Source organism: Bos indicus x Bos taurus, chromosome 8, assembly GCF_003369695.1.
Source record: "Bos indicus x Bos taurus breed Angus x Brahman F1 hybrid chromosome 8, Bos_hybrid_MaternalHap_v2.0, whole genome shotgun sequence".
Taxonomy (NCBI): domain Eukaryota; kingdom Metazoa; phylum Chordata; class Mammalia; order Artiodactyla; family Bovidae; genus Bos; species Bos indicus x Bos taurus.
In genome coordinates this window covers 63,902,646-63,919,249 of record NC_040083.1, presented here as the reverse complement: position 1 = coordinate 63,919,249, position 16,604 = coordinate 63,902,646, and positions in this window count along the sequence as shown.

Genomic DNA, 16,604 nt, shown 5'->3' with positions numbered 1-16,604 from the left:
GGAAAAGACTCTGATGCTGGGAGGGATTGGGGGCAGGAGGAGAAGGGGACGACAGAGGATGAGATGGCTGGATGGCATCACTGACTCAATGGATGTGAGTCTGAGTGAACTCCGGGAATTGGTGATGGACAGGGAGGCCTGGCGTGCTGCGATTCATGGGGTCGCAAAGGAGTCGGACACGACTGAGCGACTGAACTGAACTGAATTAGTGATGTAGAGGCACCTTTTCATGTATATTTTGGCCATCTGTATGTCTTCTTTGGAGAAATATCTATTTAGATCTTATGCCCATTTTTCTATTGGTTTGGTGTTTTGTTTTTTTTGTTTTGTTTTGACATATAGCTGTGTGAGCTGTTTGTTTATTTTGGAGATTAATCCCTGTTGGCTGTTCATTTGCAAATATCTTCTTCTATTCTTTTCAGTTTGTTTAGGTTTCATTTGCTGTGCAGAAGCTTTTCAGTTTAATAAGGTACTATCTGTTTATTTTTATTTTCATTATTCTAGGAGGTGAACTGAAAAAGATCTTGCTGAGATATATGTCAAAGAGTGTTCTGCCTATGTTTTCCTCTAAGTTTATAATGTCCAGCCTTACATTTAGGTGTTTAATCTGTTCTGAGTATATTTTTGTGTATAGTATTAAGAGAATGTTCTAATTTCATTCTTTTACATGTAGCTGTCCAGTTTTTGCATTACCACTTATTGAAGATCCTGTCTTTTCTCCACTATGTGGTCTTGCCATCTTTGTTATAGATTAATTGACTGTAGACACATGGGTTTATTTCTGGGCATTCTGTCCTATTCCATTGGTCTATATTTCTGTTTTAATTCCTATAGCTTTGTAGTATAGTCTTAAGTCAGGGAGCATGATTACTCCAGCTCCATTTTTCTTCCTCAGGACTGCTTTGACTATTTGGGATGAGGGGGTTGTGTTTCCATACAAAATGTAAAATTTTTGTTCAATTTCTGTGAAAAATGTCATTGATAATTTTATACAAATTGCACTGAATCTGTAGATTGCCTTGGAGAGTATGGTCATTTTGATAATATCGATTTTTTCCTATCCCAGAACATGGTATATCATTCCATCTGTTTGTGTCATCTTTAATTTCTTTCATCCAGCATCTTATAGTTTTCAGAGTATAGGTCTTTTGCCTCCTTGGGTAGGTTTATTCCTGGGTATTTTATTTATTTATTTTTGATGTAATGGTAAGTGGGATTATTTAATTTCCCTTTATGATCTTTCATTGTTATTGTATAGGAATGCAAGAGATTTCTGTGTATTAATTGTATAACCTGCAACTTCACCAAATTTATAGAACTCTAATAGTTTTCTGATAGCATCTTTAGGATTTTCTATGTATAGTGTCTTGTCTTCTGCAAACTGTGACAATTTTACTTTTCCAATTTGGATTCCTTTTCTTTTTTCTTGTCTGTTTGCCATGACTGCTGCTGCTAAGTCACTTCAGTCGTGTCCGACTCTGTGCGACCCCATAGACAGAAGCCCATCAGGCTCCCCTGTCCCTGGGATTCTCCAGGCAAGAACACTGGAGTGGGTTGCCATTTCCTTCTCCAATGCGTGAAAGTGAAAAGTGAAAGTGAAGTCGCTCAGTCATGACTAGGACTTCCAAAACTATGTTGAATAAAAGCGGTGAGAGTGGACATCCTTGCCTTGTTCTGATCTTAGAGGGACTGCTTTCAGCTTTTCATCACTGATAATGATGTTAGCTGTGGGTTTGTGGTATATGGTCTTTATTATGTTGAGGTAAGTTCCGTCTGTGCTCACTTTTTGCAGAGTTTTTATCCTAAATGGGTGCTGAATTTTACCAAAAGCTTCTTCTGCATCTATTGAGATGATCATATGTTCATTTGGTTTTTGTTCTCCTGTTTGTTAATGTGGTATATCACATTGATTGATTTGCATTTATTGAAAAATCCTTGTATCTCTGGAATAAATCCCACTTGAACGTGGTATATGATCCTTTTAATGTATTAACATTGTTGGGTTCAGGGTTTGCCAGTATCTTTTTCAGTATCTTGCATCTATGTTCATCTGTGGCCTATAATTTTCTTTTTTATATCATCTTTGGTTTTGGTATCAGGGTAATGGTGGCCTCATAGGGTGAGGTAGGGAGTGTTCCTTTCTCTGCAATTTTTTGAAAGAGTTTCGGAACAATAGGTGTAACTCTTCCCTAAATATTTGATAGTTTTCCTATGAAGCCATCTGGTCCTGGACTTCTGTTTGTTGGAAGTTTTTAAATCACTGTTTCAATTTGATTACTTGTGATTGATCTGTTCCTATTTTCCATTTCTTCCTGGTTAAGCCTTGGAAGGTTGTACCATCTAAGAATTTGTCCATTTTTTCTAGATTGTCCATTTTATTGGTGTATAGCTCTTTTAGTAGTCTCTTAACAGCCTTTGTATTTCTGTGGTGCCAGTTGTAACTCTTTTTCATTTCTAATTTTATTAATTTGAGCGCTCTCCCTTTTTCCTTGATGAGTCTGTCTAAAAGTTTATAAAATTTGTTTGCTTTTTCAAAGAACCAGCTTTTAGTTTCATTGATCTTCTTTGTTGTTTTCTTTCTCTATATTGCATTTGTTTCTACTCTGATCTTTGATTTATTTCCTTCTACTAACTTTGGGTTTGGTTTGTTCTTTCTCTTGTTGCTTTAGGTGTAAAGTGATTTGTTTATTTGAGATTTTTCTTCCTTCCTAAGATAAAGTTGTATTGTTATTTACTTCTCTCTCAGAACTGCTTTTGCTGCATCCCATAGATTTTGAATTATCTTTTCATTGTCATAGAGTTTTCAGAGTGCAGATCTTTTGCCTCGTTAGGTAGTTTATTCTTCAGTATTTTATTCTTTTTGTTGTGATGGTCAGTGGGATTGTTTCCATAATTTCTGTTTCTGATCTTTTGTTGTCATATAGAAATGCAAGAGATTTCCATGGATTAGTTTTTTATCTTGCAGCTTTACCAAATTCATGGATGAACTCTGGTAGTTTTCTCGTGGCATCTTTAGGATTTTCTATGTATAATATCACATCATCTGCAAATAGTAACAGTTTTGCTTCTTCTTTTCCAGTTTGGATTCCTTTTATTTCTTCTTCTTCTCTGATTGCTATGGCTAGGACTTCCAACACTATGTTGAATAAAAGTGGCAAGAGTGGGCATCCTTGAGTCTTGTTCCTGATCTTAGAGGAAATGCTTTCAGCTTTTCACCCTTGAGTATAATATCAGCTGTAGGTTTGTCATGCTGCTGCTAAGTCACTTCAGTTGTGTCCAACATGGCCTTTATTATGTTGAGGTGTTTGCTACTGAACAATATGTTGAGGTATGTTCCCTTTATCCCCACTTTCTTTAGAGTTTTTTATGTAAGTGGGTGCTGAATTTTGTCAATTTTTTTCTGCTTCTGTTGAAATGATCATATGGGTTTTATTCTTCAGTTCGTTGGTGTAGTGTATCCCATTGATTGATTTGCAGGTATTGAAAAAGCCTTTCATCCATGGGATAAATCCCACTTGATCATGGTGCATGATCCCTTTAATATATTGTTGGATTCAGTTTGCTGGTATTTTGTTGAGTATTTCTGTGTCTATGTTCATCAGTGATATTGACTTGTAACTTTCTTTTTTTGTGGTATCTTTGTCTGGTTTTGGTTATCAGAGTGATGGTGGCCTCATAGAATGTGTTTGGGAGTGTTCCTTCCTCTGCTTTTGGAATAGGTTCATAAGTTTTCATAGTTTTTTTTTTTTTGGAATAGCTTCATAAGGATAGTTATTGCTGCTGCTGCTGCTGCTACTAAGTCACTTCATTCGTGTCTGACTCTGTGCGACCCCATAGATGGCAGCCCACCAGGCTCCCCCATCCCTGGGATTCTCAAGGCAAGAACACTGGAGTGGGTTGCCATTTCCTTCTCCAATGCATGAAAGTGAAAAGTGAAAGTGAAGTCGCTCAGTCATGTCTGACCCTCAGCGACCCCATGGACTGCAGCCTACCAGGCTCCTCCGTCCATGGGATTTTCCAGGCAAGAGTACTGGAGTGGGGTCCCGTCACCTTCTCCAAAGGATAGTTGTTACATGGTCTCTAAATGTTTAATAGAACTTTTCTGTGAAGCCGTCTGGTCTCGGATTTTTGTTTGTTGGAAGTTTTTAAATCACAGTTTCAATTTCAGTACTTGTGATTGATCTGTTCATATTTTCTGTTTCTTCTTGGTTCAGTCTTGAGAGATCGTACCTTTCTAAGAATTTGTCAATTTCTAAGTTGTCCACTTTATTGGCATATAGTTGCTTGTAGTAGTCTCTTACGGTCATTTATATTCTTGTGGTGTCCATTGTAACTTCTTTTTCAATTCTAATTTTATTGATTTGTACCCTCTTTTTCTTAATGAGTCTGGCTAAAGGTTTATCCATTTCATTTATCTTTTCAAAGAACCAACTTTTAGTTTCATTGATGTTTTTATTGTTTTTTATGTCTATTTTATTTTTGCTGTGGTCTTTATGATTTCTTTCCTTCTACTAATTTGGGGTTTTGTTTATTCTTCTTTCTCTGGTTGCTGTAGGTGTAAGGTTAGGTTGTTTGAGATTTTTCTTGTTTCATGAGGTAATATTGTATTGCTATAAACTCCCTCTTAGAACTGCTTTTGCTATGTCCCACAGGTTTTGGATCGTCAAGCTTTTGTTTTCATTTGTCTTTAGGTATCTTTTTTAATTTCCTCTTTGATTTCTGCAGTGATCCATTGGCTGTTGGCAACATATTTAGTCTCCACGTGTTTTTTAGTTACATTTTTGTGTGTGCAGTTAATTTCTAATCTCGTATCACTGTGTTTGGAAAGATGCTTTGTATGACTTCAATTTTCTTAAATTTATCAAGGCTTGATTTCTGGCCCAAGATGTGATCAATCCTGGAGAATGTTCTGTGTGCACTTGAGGAGAAATTGTATTCTGCTGATTTCAGATGGAATGTTCTATAAATATCAATTAAGTTTAAATCTACTATGTCATCTAAAGCCTGTGTTTCAGTATTGACTTTCTCTCTGGATGATCTGTTCATTCACGAATGTGAAGCGTTAAAAGTCCCTCTTCATTATTGTGTCACTGTCAAGTTCTTCTTTTATGGATGTTATAATTTGTCTTAAATATTGAGGTGCTCCTTTGAGTGCATATATAATACATATAATATGTATGTATTATATCTTATTCATGGCTTGATCCTTTGATCATTATGTAGTGTCCTTCTTTGTCTCTAATAACAATGTTTATTTTAAAGTCTATTTTGTCTGATATGAGTGTTGCTACTTCAGCTTTCTTTTGATTTCCATTTGCGTGGAATACCTTTGTCCCTCCCCTTTCAGTCTGTATGTGTCCCTAGATCTGAAGTGGGTCTCTTATAGATAGCATATATGTGGGTCTTGTTTTTGTATCCATTCAGCCAGTCTCTGTCTTTTGGTTGGAAAATTTAATCTATTTATATTTAAGGCAATATTTATATGTATGTTCTTATTATCATTTTGTTGTTTTTATAGATCTTTTTTCTTCCCTTATTCTGTTCTCTGACGATTTGACATTTATCTTAAGTGTTGTATTTGGATTGCATTTGTGTGTGTGTGTGTGTGTGTGTGTGTATCTATTGTAGATTTTTGGTTTGTGGTTCCCATGAGGTTTTGATACAGAAGTCGATGTATCTACAAAATTGTTTTTAAGTTGCTGATTTCTTAATTTACAATGCATTTCCAATATTCTGCATTTGTACTCTTCTCAGGATTGCTGGTTTTAATATATTTGTGTGTGGATGATTTCCTATCTTTATGTTTGCTTTTCGTGGTGAGCTTCCCATTTGTAATTTTTTTGTTTGTTTCTAGTTGTGGCCTTTTCTTCTCCACCTAGAGAAGCTCCTTTAGGATTTGTTGTGAAACTGGTCTGGTGGTGCTGAATTCTCTTAGCTTTTGTTTGTCTTTAAAACTTTTGCTTTCTCTGTCACATCTGAATGAGAGCCTTGCTGAATGGAGTATTCTTGGCTGTAATATTTCTCCTGTTCATCACTTTAAATATAGTAGTGTGCCACTCATTTCTGGCCTGCAGAGTTTTTGCTGAAAAGTCAGCTGATAGCCTAATGAGGATTCTCTTGTACATTATTTGTTGATTTTTTTTCTCTTATTGCCTTTAATATTTTTCTTTGTCTTTAATTTTTGTAAGTTTGATTAATATGTGTCTTGGCATGTTCTTCCTGCAAAAATGGGCTCAATAAAGGACGGAAATGGTATTGACCTAACAGAAGCAGAAGATGTTAAGAAGAGGTGGCAAGAATACACAGAAGAACTGTACAAAAAAAGAGCTTCACAACCAAGATAATCACGATGGTGTGATCACTCACCTAGAGCCAGACATCCTGGAATGTGAAATCAAGTGGGCCTTAGGAAGCATCACTACTAACAAAGCTAGTGGAGGTGATGGACTTCCAGTTGAGCTATTTCAGATCCTGAAAGATGATGCTGTGAAAGTGCTGCACTCAATATGCCAGCAAATTTGGAAAACTCAGCAGTGGCCACAGGACTGGAAAAGGTCAGTATTCATTCCAATCCCAAAGAAAGGCAATGCCAAAGAATGCTCAAACTACCGCACAATGGCACTCGTCTCACATGCTAGTAAAGTAATGCTCAAAATTCTCCAAGCCAGGCTTCAGCAATATGTGAACCATGAACTTCCAGATGTTCAAGCTGGTTTTAGAAAAGGTAGAGGAACCAGAGATCAAATTGCCAACATCTGCTGGATCATGGAAAAAGCAAGAGAGTTCCAGAAAAACATCTATTTCTGCTTTATTGACTATGCCAGAGCCTTTGACTGTGTGGATCACAATAAACTGTGGAAAATTCTGAAAGAGATGGGAATACCAGACCACCTGACCTGCCTCTTGAGAAACCTGCAGGTCAGGAAGGAACAGTTAGAATTGGACATGGAAGAAATATGCAGGTCAGGAAGCAACAGTTAGAACTGGACATGGAACAACAGACTGGTTCCAAATAGGAAAAGGAGTATGTCAAGACTGTATATTGTCACCCTGCTTATTTAACTTATATGCAGAGTACATCATGAGAAACGCTGGGCTGGAAGAAGCACAAGCTGGAATCAAGATTGCTGGGAGAAATATCAATAACCTCAGATATGCAGATGACACCACCCTTATGGCAGAAAGCGAAGAGGAACTAAAAAGCCTCTTGATGAAAAGTGAAAGAGAGTAAAAAAGCTGGCTTAAAGCTCAACATTCAGAAAACTAAGATCATGGCATCCAGTCCCATCACTTCATGGGAAATAGATGGGGAAACAGTGGAAACAGTGGCTGACTTTATTTTTCTGGGCTCCAAAATCACTGCAGATGCTGATTGTAGCCATGAAATTAAAAGACACTTAACTCCTTGGAAGGAAAGTTATGACCAACCTAGACAGCATATTGAAAAGTAGAGACATTACTTTGTCAACAAAGGTCTGTCTAGTCAAGGCTATGGTTTTTCCAGTGGTCATGTGTGGATGTGAGAGTTGGACTATAAAGAAAGGTGAGTGCAGAAGAATTGCTGCTTTTGAACTGTGATGTTGGAGAAGACCTGAGAGTCCCTTGGACTGCAAGGCGATCCAACCAGTCCATCCTAAAGGAAATCAGTGCTGGGTGTTCATTGGAAGGACTGCTGTTGAAGCTGAAACTCCAATACTTTGGCCACCTGATGCGAAGAGATGACTCATTTGAAAAGACCTTGATGCTGGGAAAGATTGAAGGTGGGAGGAGAAGGGGACGACAGATAATGAGATGGTTGGATGGCATCACTGACTCAATGGACATAGGTTTGTGTAGACTCTGGCAGTTGGTGATGGACAGGGAAGCCTCGTGTGCTGTGGTTCATGGGGTTGCAAAGAGTCAGACACGACTGAGCAACTGAACTGAAGTGAACTGATGTGCTTCCTTGGGTTTATCTTGTATGGCATTCTCCGTGCTTCCTGGACTTGAGTGTTTCCTGTCTCATGTTAGGGAAGTTTTCAGCTTTAATATCTTCAAATATTTTCCCAGGCCCTTTCTCTCTTCTCCTTCTGGGACGCCTACAGTGCACATGTTGCTGTGTTTAATATTGTCCAGTGGTCCCTGACACTGTCCTCATTTCATTCTTTTTCTTTGTTGTCTCACAGTAGTGATTTCCAGCACTCTTGTCTTCCAGCTTACTTACTCCTTCTTCTGATTCAGTTCTTCTGGTATTAATTTCTTACAGTGTATTTTTCATTTCAGTATAATATTGTCCATCTCTGTTTGTTCTTTGAATCGTCTAGCTCATTGTTAAAACATTTCTTGTGTCTTCTGACTGTGCCTCCAATCTTTTTCCAAGATCTTGGATTATCTTTACTCCAAATTCTTTATCAGATAGATTGCCTATGTACACTTGATTTAGTTGTTCTTCTGGGTTTTTAATCATCTTCTTTCATCTGGAACTTCTTTCTCTGCCACCTAATTTTTCTGACTTTCAGTGTTTATGGTCCCCTTTCCACAAGCTGCAGGATCATAGCTCCTCTTGCTTTGGATGTCTGCCCTCTGGTGGGTGAAGTTGGTCCTAGGTCTTGTGCAGGCTTCCTGTTGGGAGTGACTGGTGCCTGCCCACTGGTTGGTGGAGCTGGGTCTTGTCCTTCTGGTGACCAGGGCCGTGTGAAGGTGTGTGTTTAAAGGTGGCTGTGACCTCAGTATGGCTTTAGGTGGCCCGTCTAATGATGGCTGTGTTCCTGTCCTGCTGGTTGTTTGGCCTGAGGTGTTCCAGCCCTGGAGCCAGCAGGCTGTTGGGTAGGGCCAGGTCTTGGTGCCAATATGGCGACTTCCTGGAGAGCAGATGCTGATCAGTATTTCCTGGGGCCTCTGCCACCAGTGTCCTTGTCCTCCCGTGAGCCGCAGCCAGCCCCCACATCCCCAGGAGGCCCTCCAAGCCCTGGATGGGTCTGTCCCAGGCTCCCATGGAGTTACTGCTTTGTGCTGGGTCCCAGTGCGTGTGAAGCCTTGTGTGCGGCCTCCAAGAGTGGAGCACATTTCCCCAAATCCTGTGGAGCTCCTGCTCTCAAGCCCTGCTGACTTTCAAAGCCAAGTGCTCTGGGGGTTCCTCCTCCCGACATCAAACCCCCAGGCTGGGAAGCCTGATGTGGGGCTCAGGACTGTCACTCTTGTAGGAACACCTTTATGATATAATTATTTCCCAATTTGTGGGCTGCCCACCTGATAGGTGTAAGATCTGTTGATGTGGCAAAGGTACCCCTCCTACCATCTCATTGTGGCTTCTTCTTTGTCTCTGAAAGTGACATATCCTTTTTTGTAGGTTCTGGTCTTTTCTGGTTGTTCAGCAGTTAGTTGTGATTTTCGTGTTTTTGTGAGAGGAGGTGAGCTCAAATCCTTCTACTCTGCCACTAAAATCACAGGGCTGCTTTTAGTTTGGAGGCTTGCTGCCTCTTTCCTCGGTGTGTTAGCCATTATTCCCTTGATACGGAGTGTGCAGGTACAGCGGCACCTGTGTGCTCCTGGGACAGCGGGGGCAGGGTTTGGTGCCTGCTCACGGGTCTCGTAGTGGCAGTGATGGCTCATGCCCCTCTCTAGAGCCCACCATGGTGTCCATGACTCACCCCCATGCCCAGAGCTCCTGTAGGAGGTGTCCTGTTGCCTGAGAGCACTCACAGGGAGAGAAGCTCTTATTGCGGTCCTGCCCCATCCTTGTACGTCCCCCAGGAAGGGTGGCTGACCTCACTGGTGAGCCCAGGCTCCTTCTGAGTATACCCTCTGTGGCCACCATCCAGACTCTTCAGGCTGTCTCCACATAGCCAACTCCGGTCTTCTCCCTGAGTCTCAGCCTCTGAAGCCTGAGGTGGTTTGACGGATGAGCGTCTCATGCCACAGAGCATGGGGTGGTGGTGCCAACTTTCTGCACAGGTTACTCTGTTTTGCTGTACTCTCCTCCTAGGCTCTGAAGCTCCCCCTCCATCCAGGCTGGTCTCTCTGCCAGCAAAGGGGCTACCCAGGGTGCAAGAGCATTTCCTCCTTCACAGCTTCCTCCCTGCAGCAGGGCTGCCCCAGTTCCTTTATGTTTCTCTTTCCTTTTGTCCTGCCCAGTTACGTGGAGGTTTTGTTGCTCTCTTTAGGAAGTCTGTGGTCTTCTGCCAGTGTTCGTAGATGTTCTGTGTGAATCATTCTATTTGTAGATGTGGGGGGTTTTTTAAAGATTTTTTGATGTGGACCATTTTTTTAAAGTTTTCATTGAATCTGTTAAAATATGAATCTGCCTTATGTTTTGTTTTTTTTGGCCCTGAGGCATGTGGGATCATAGCTTCCTGAGCAGGGATTGAACCAGCACCCCTGGAGGTGAAATCTTAACCACTGGACCACCAGGGAAATATCTGTAGGTGTGTTTTTAATGTTTTTATGGGAGGAGGTGAACTTCATGTCCCACTTCTCCATCACCTCAATCCTAACCAACACCAATTTTTTTTAAGCTCAAAAGATTTTAATTCTGAAGTCCAGTTTTTCAACATTTTTAATTTTGCTTCGGGTATCACACTGAAACCATGAAGATTCTCTCTCATTTTTTTCTAGAAGTCGTATGTGAGGTGCCAGGTCGCTTCAGTCATGTCCAACTCTCTGTGACCCTATGAACTGTAGCCTGCCAGCCTGCTGTGTCCATGGGATTCTCCAGGCAAGAATACTGGAATGGGTTGCCATGCCCTCCTCCAGGGGATCTTCCCAACCGAGAGATTGAACCCGAGTCTCATGTCTCTTGCATTGGCAGGTTGGTTCTTTACCACTAGTGTCACTGGGGAAGCTCTAGAAGTTGTACGGCCTTTGCTTGTATCTTAGGTCTATAATGAGCTAAAGGTCCAAATAATTTTCTTTCTTCACACACCTCCCCCCACCCACCCCCCGCCCCATTTTGGTATATGTTGTCCCAGCACCACTTGCTGAAGATTGATCTCACATTGAAATGGCTTGGCACATGTCAGATCAATTTATCATATATGTAAGTGTTTATTTCTAGACTGTTAACCCTATTCTATTGCTTTATCCACCTATCCTGATGCCAGCAAACACTGTCTTAATTATTGCAGCTTTATAAACTTGAAATCGGGTAGGGTAATTCCTCCAGTTTTGTTCTTCAAAATAATTTTGGCTACTTTAGATACTTTGCATTTCTATGCAGGTTTTAGGATCAGTTTGTCTATTTCAAAAAACAGAAAAGCCTGCTGGACTATTGATAGGGATTAAGTTGAAGCTAGAGAATAATTGGAGGAGAATTACCATTATAAGAGTATTGAATCTTTTAGTCCAAAAATATGGGATGTTTCTCCATCTATTTAGATCTTTAATTTCTCTCTGCAGTTTTTATACTTTTTCAATGAAATTTATTCTTATATTCTTGATGCTATTGTGAGTGGAAGTTTTTAAGAGGATTGTTTATTGCTAATAAGGAATTTCAGTTGATTTTTATGTATTGATCTTGCATCATACACCCTTACAATTTTTTCAGGTTTTTTTGTGGATTCCTTAGGATCATAGGAAATCATCATTTGTGAATAGTTTTACTCGTTCAAATTTGAATGCCTTTAATCTTTGGTGGGGTTGGGGGCAGGTCAAGAGCTGGACAGAACCTCTACTACAATGTTAAATAAAAATGAGTGGATATTCTTGATTGCTCCTGATTTTAGGAGAAACACTCTCTTTCACCCTTAAGTTTATTAGCTGTAGGATTTTCATAGGTTGAAAATATTCTTCACTTAGGTTGAGGAACGTGCCTTATATTCCTAGTTTGGGTTTTTTAAATCACAAATGGGTGCTGGATTCTGTCAAATGTCTTTTCTTGTATCTATTTAGCTGAACATATGGGTTTTGTCATTTTATTAATATGGTATACGTTTTTAGGGCTTCCCAGATGGCTCAGTGGTAAAGAATTCATTGCCTGCCAGTGCAGGAGACCGGGAGACATGGGTTCAATCCCTGGGTCAGGAAGATCCCCTGGAGGAGGAAATGGTAACCCACTTCAGTACTCTTGCCTGGAAAATCCCATGGACAGAGGAGCCTGGTAGGCTGCGGTCCATGAGGTCGCTAAGAGTCGGACACGACTGAAGCGACTTAGCAGCAGCAGCTACTGTTAAGTCGCTAAGTTGTGTCTGACTCTTTGCGACCCCATGGAATGGACCCTGCCAGTTTCCTCTGTCCATGGGATTTCCCACGCAGGAATGCTGGAGTGGGGTGCCATTGCCTTCTCCATAACAGTAGCAGTAGCATACAACTTTTTGGATGTGAAATCAAGCCTGCAGCCCCAGGATATAGCCGATTTAGTCCTGGTGTATAAACCTTTTTATTTGTTGCTGGATTCAGTTCGCTAATAGTATGAAGGACATTTGCATATATCTTCATGGAATTTAAATATCTTTTCAAATATAGGTATTTAAAACTAAATTTCCCTTTCAATACTGCTTTAGCTTCATATTATAAATTTCAATATGCTGTTTTACTTCATTAAAATTCTCTTAACGTTCCTTGATTTCTTCAATACACAAGTGTTTAGAAATGCATTAAATTTCCAAATATTTGGGGATTTGCAAAATGTCTGTTGGTGACTCCTAACTTAATTTCAAATGGTTGGAAAATATACTAATACTTTCTGTGACTTCAGTCCTTTCAAATTGTTTTATAGCACAGCATGTGGTCTTTCCCTGGAGAATGTTCCATATGGAGTTGAAAAGAATGTATGTTTTGCTGTGGTGGTTGATCTACAAATGTCAGGACAGGTTGGGTGATGACATTTTCATTTTTGCTTTTTTTCAAGTTCTATCAGTTATTGAGAATGTGGTATTAATCTCCAAATGTTATTGGTGAATTATCCATTTCTCCTTTCAGTTCTGTCACTTTTTTCTCCACATATTTGTTTTTAAGTGCGGCTTTTTAGGTACATTAATATCTAGGACTTCTTGATAGTTCAGTTGGTAAAGAATCCTCCTGCAAAGCAGGAGACCCTGGTTTGATTCCTGGGTCAGGAAGATCCACTGGAAAAGGGATAGGCGACCCACTCCAATATTCTTGGGTTTCCCCTATGGCTCAGCTGGTAAAGAATCCGCCTACAATGTGGGAGACCTGGGTTTGTTTCCTGGGTTGGGAAGATCCCTAGAGGAGGGGACAGCTACCCACTCCAGTATTCTGGCCTGGAGAATTCCAAAGGGGTTGCAGAGTCGAACATGACTGAGTGACTTTCACTTTCACAACCACCAGTTGGAGGAAGTTAACTACATGCTGACCACAGGCATGTCGGCTCTAGACAGCTTGGAAGCAGAAAGTTGATGACGGAGAGTCCCCAAACATCACCCTGTTGACTCACCACTAACCAACCAGAACTGCATGAGCTGATCAATAACCCTGTGACCCTCTCCCTCACTTTATCTTCCTTAGAATCCAGTGGGGAGTTTGGGTCATTCAGGCATGAGCTACCACTCTTAATTTGTCCCCACAGTGGGTGCCTCGCAATAAACACTGGAATTTTCTTCACCACAACCTACTGTCACTAGGTTAGCTTTACTGAGTGCACATGCGTGAACCCGTTTGGTAGAGTAATATATGTCCCTGATACACTGACCCTTTATCATTTTAAATGTTCTCTATTTCTAGTTTATTTCCAGTCCCACTTTGTCTGATATCAATATATCCATTCTGGCTCTGCCTTATGGTTACTATTGGCATGGGCTATATTTTTCATACTGTTACTTTTGTGCTATTTGTCTTTGAATCCAAAGTTTCTCTTGTAGACACCATATAGTTAAGTCTTGCTTTTTTAATCCATTGTAACAATTTCTTCTTTTGGTTCAAGCATTTAGTCCAGTCATTTTTAATGAAATTATTGTATGGTTTGATTTGATTTATGGCTACCATTTTACTGTCTTCCAAATGTCTCATATGTTTTTTGCATCTCCATCTTTCTATTGCTGCCTTCTTCTGTGTTAAAAAATTTTTAGTGTGCTGTTTAGATTTCTTAAACTGTATTTTGAGTGTTTTAGTGGTTGTTCTAGGGACTACAGTATTTTAGTTAACCACAGTCTTCAGATTAATGCTAGTGTAATTCCAGTAAAAAGCAGAGTATTTGTTCCAATATAGCTCCATTTCCTGCCCACTCCTTTGTGCTATCATTGTAATATACATTGTGTGCGTGTGTGCTGTGACTTCAGTCGTGTCCGACTCTTTGTGACCCTGTGGACCATTGCCTGCCAGACTCCTCTGCCCGTGGGATTCTCCAGGTGCATGGAGTGAGCCAGCACGCCTGAATGCCCGGTGGACGTTTAGGTGGTTTCCCTGTCTTGGCTGATGTAAACAGTGCTGCAGTGAACATTGGGGTGCATGTATCTTTTGGGGTCATGTTTTTCTCTGGATATATGCCCAGGAGTGGGATTGCAGGATCATATGGTAGCTGTTTTTAGTTTTCAAGGAACCTCCATACTGTTCTCCATAGTTCGTGTACCAGTTTACATTCCTACTAACAGGGCAGGAGGGTTCTCTTCTCTCTACACCCTCTCCAGCATTTGTTGTTTGTGGATTTTTGATGATAGCCATTCTGACTGGTGTGAGGTGATTTCTCATTGTAGCTTTGATTTGCATTTCTCTGATAAGGAACGGTGTTGAGCATCTTTTCACGTGCCTGCTGTCCACCAGTATGTCCTCTTGAGAGACATGTCTATGCAAGGCTTCTGCCTTTTGAGTGGGTGTTTGTTTTGATGCTATTAAGTGTCATAAGCTGTTTGTAAATTTTAGAGACTAATCCCTTATCAGTAACATCATTTACAAATATTTTCTGCCAATCTGTGGGTAGTCTTTTCATTTTGCTTATTGTTTCCTTTGCTGTGGAAAAGCTTTTGAGTTTAAGTAGGTCCCATTTGTTTGTTTTTATTTCTGTTATTCCGGGACATGGATTGAAGACGTTGCTGTGACTTATGTAATAGTGTGTTCTGCCTGTGTTTTCCTCTGAGTTTTATAGTGTCTGGTCTAACATTGAGGTCTTTAATCCATTTTGAGCTTATTTTTGTGTATGGCATTAAGGAATGATCTTAATTTCATTTTTTCACGTGTGCTGCTTTTTTTTTCCCCCTCTAGTTTTGAGAGCTGGTTTAGTTGTATCCAAATCCTATCATTCTTGACAACCTTTGTTTCCTTTCTCTTCTTTGAAATACTTAAGTTGCCAATATCCCTTTCTTATAATTCTCTTCTTTTGTATTAGGAAAGAAAATAGTCATCTTAAGTTTCTTTTTTTTTCCATCTCACATTAAGAATCCTTCTTTTTCACAATGATTTAATATTATTTAACTGAATATTTTCTAACCCTTACAAGTCATACATGACTGAGCCCTCGCTTTTATAACATCAAATTTTTCTACTCACTTTTCAGAATAGCTCCAATGTTTTCTCAATTATGAAATAAAGCACAGAGTTGCAAGATCTGTCCATCGGGTCATCTATGTAATATCACTTTCTCCAAATTAGAAAACCCCAAGGGCTGAAGAGGTGATGAAAAGACAAAGCTAGTTCTGTTTTCTCTGAATCTATGATGTTTTAAAAGTAATCTCACTTCTAATTTACAAGAAAAACCTCTACTTCTGCCTTTATTATGAAGAAAAATCTGAAGAAACATAAAATCGCTAAATCCGGTCTCTGAATTGAGGTGACTAGTCTTTAATGCAAGAACAATCCAATCTACAAAACCTCACCCAGAGTATGTTGCGGGCTTGGGGATGACATCTCCCCTCTCTACTTCCTCAGTTCTCTTATCAGTGAAGTTCTCACTCTCAGGAGACTAACTTCAAAAAAACTCAAAAACAAAAACTTATTTCTACAAATTATTTCTCACAATCCTTAATTTAGGAAAAGAAGGAAAAATTTGGAAAGAAGATGAAAATACTTTAAATTTTCTTTGGAAATCATTGAAAAACTTTAACACAAACTTAGCAGATTGCTGAGCCAGAGACAAAGCAGTTCACGTGTAGACATGTCACTTCATGTCCACCGACAGATTAACAACCCACAAGCATGTGGAGAGAAGCTTCTACACACAAAGATGCACCTTTGGACAGGTGGGCAAGTCTCAAACACGTTCTAATACTGTAACTTGTACCGAGCAGTCATCCAAAGATTCTAGTCTGTATTTATATCAGTTACATGTCATAATAGCAGGACTCTCTCCAATATACACCCTTTATTTTAAATTATGCCACTAGCACTTGGGAAAAAAAGTAATTTATTTGCATTGCTTCCATGTTTCTACTGTAGTGTTAGGACTTGACATAAGCATTATTCTTCTACCTCCTATTTACAGTTCATTCAGAATATTACTACAAATACAGTATACAATTTTAAAAAACTTATGGGGAACTGCAGTTTTCATTTTCCTCACCTCTTTACAGGTTTCTCAAAATCATCCAACGTAAGTGAAAATTTATATGGACATTTTCTGTACACATCTTAAAGGGGCAGAGATTACAGTGATAAAGCCAAAAGAATTCTGCACAAATACAATAAAATACAGAAAACAAAGTATAGATGTTATTTGGGGTACAAATATAAACAATACAGTA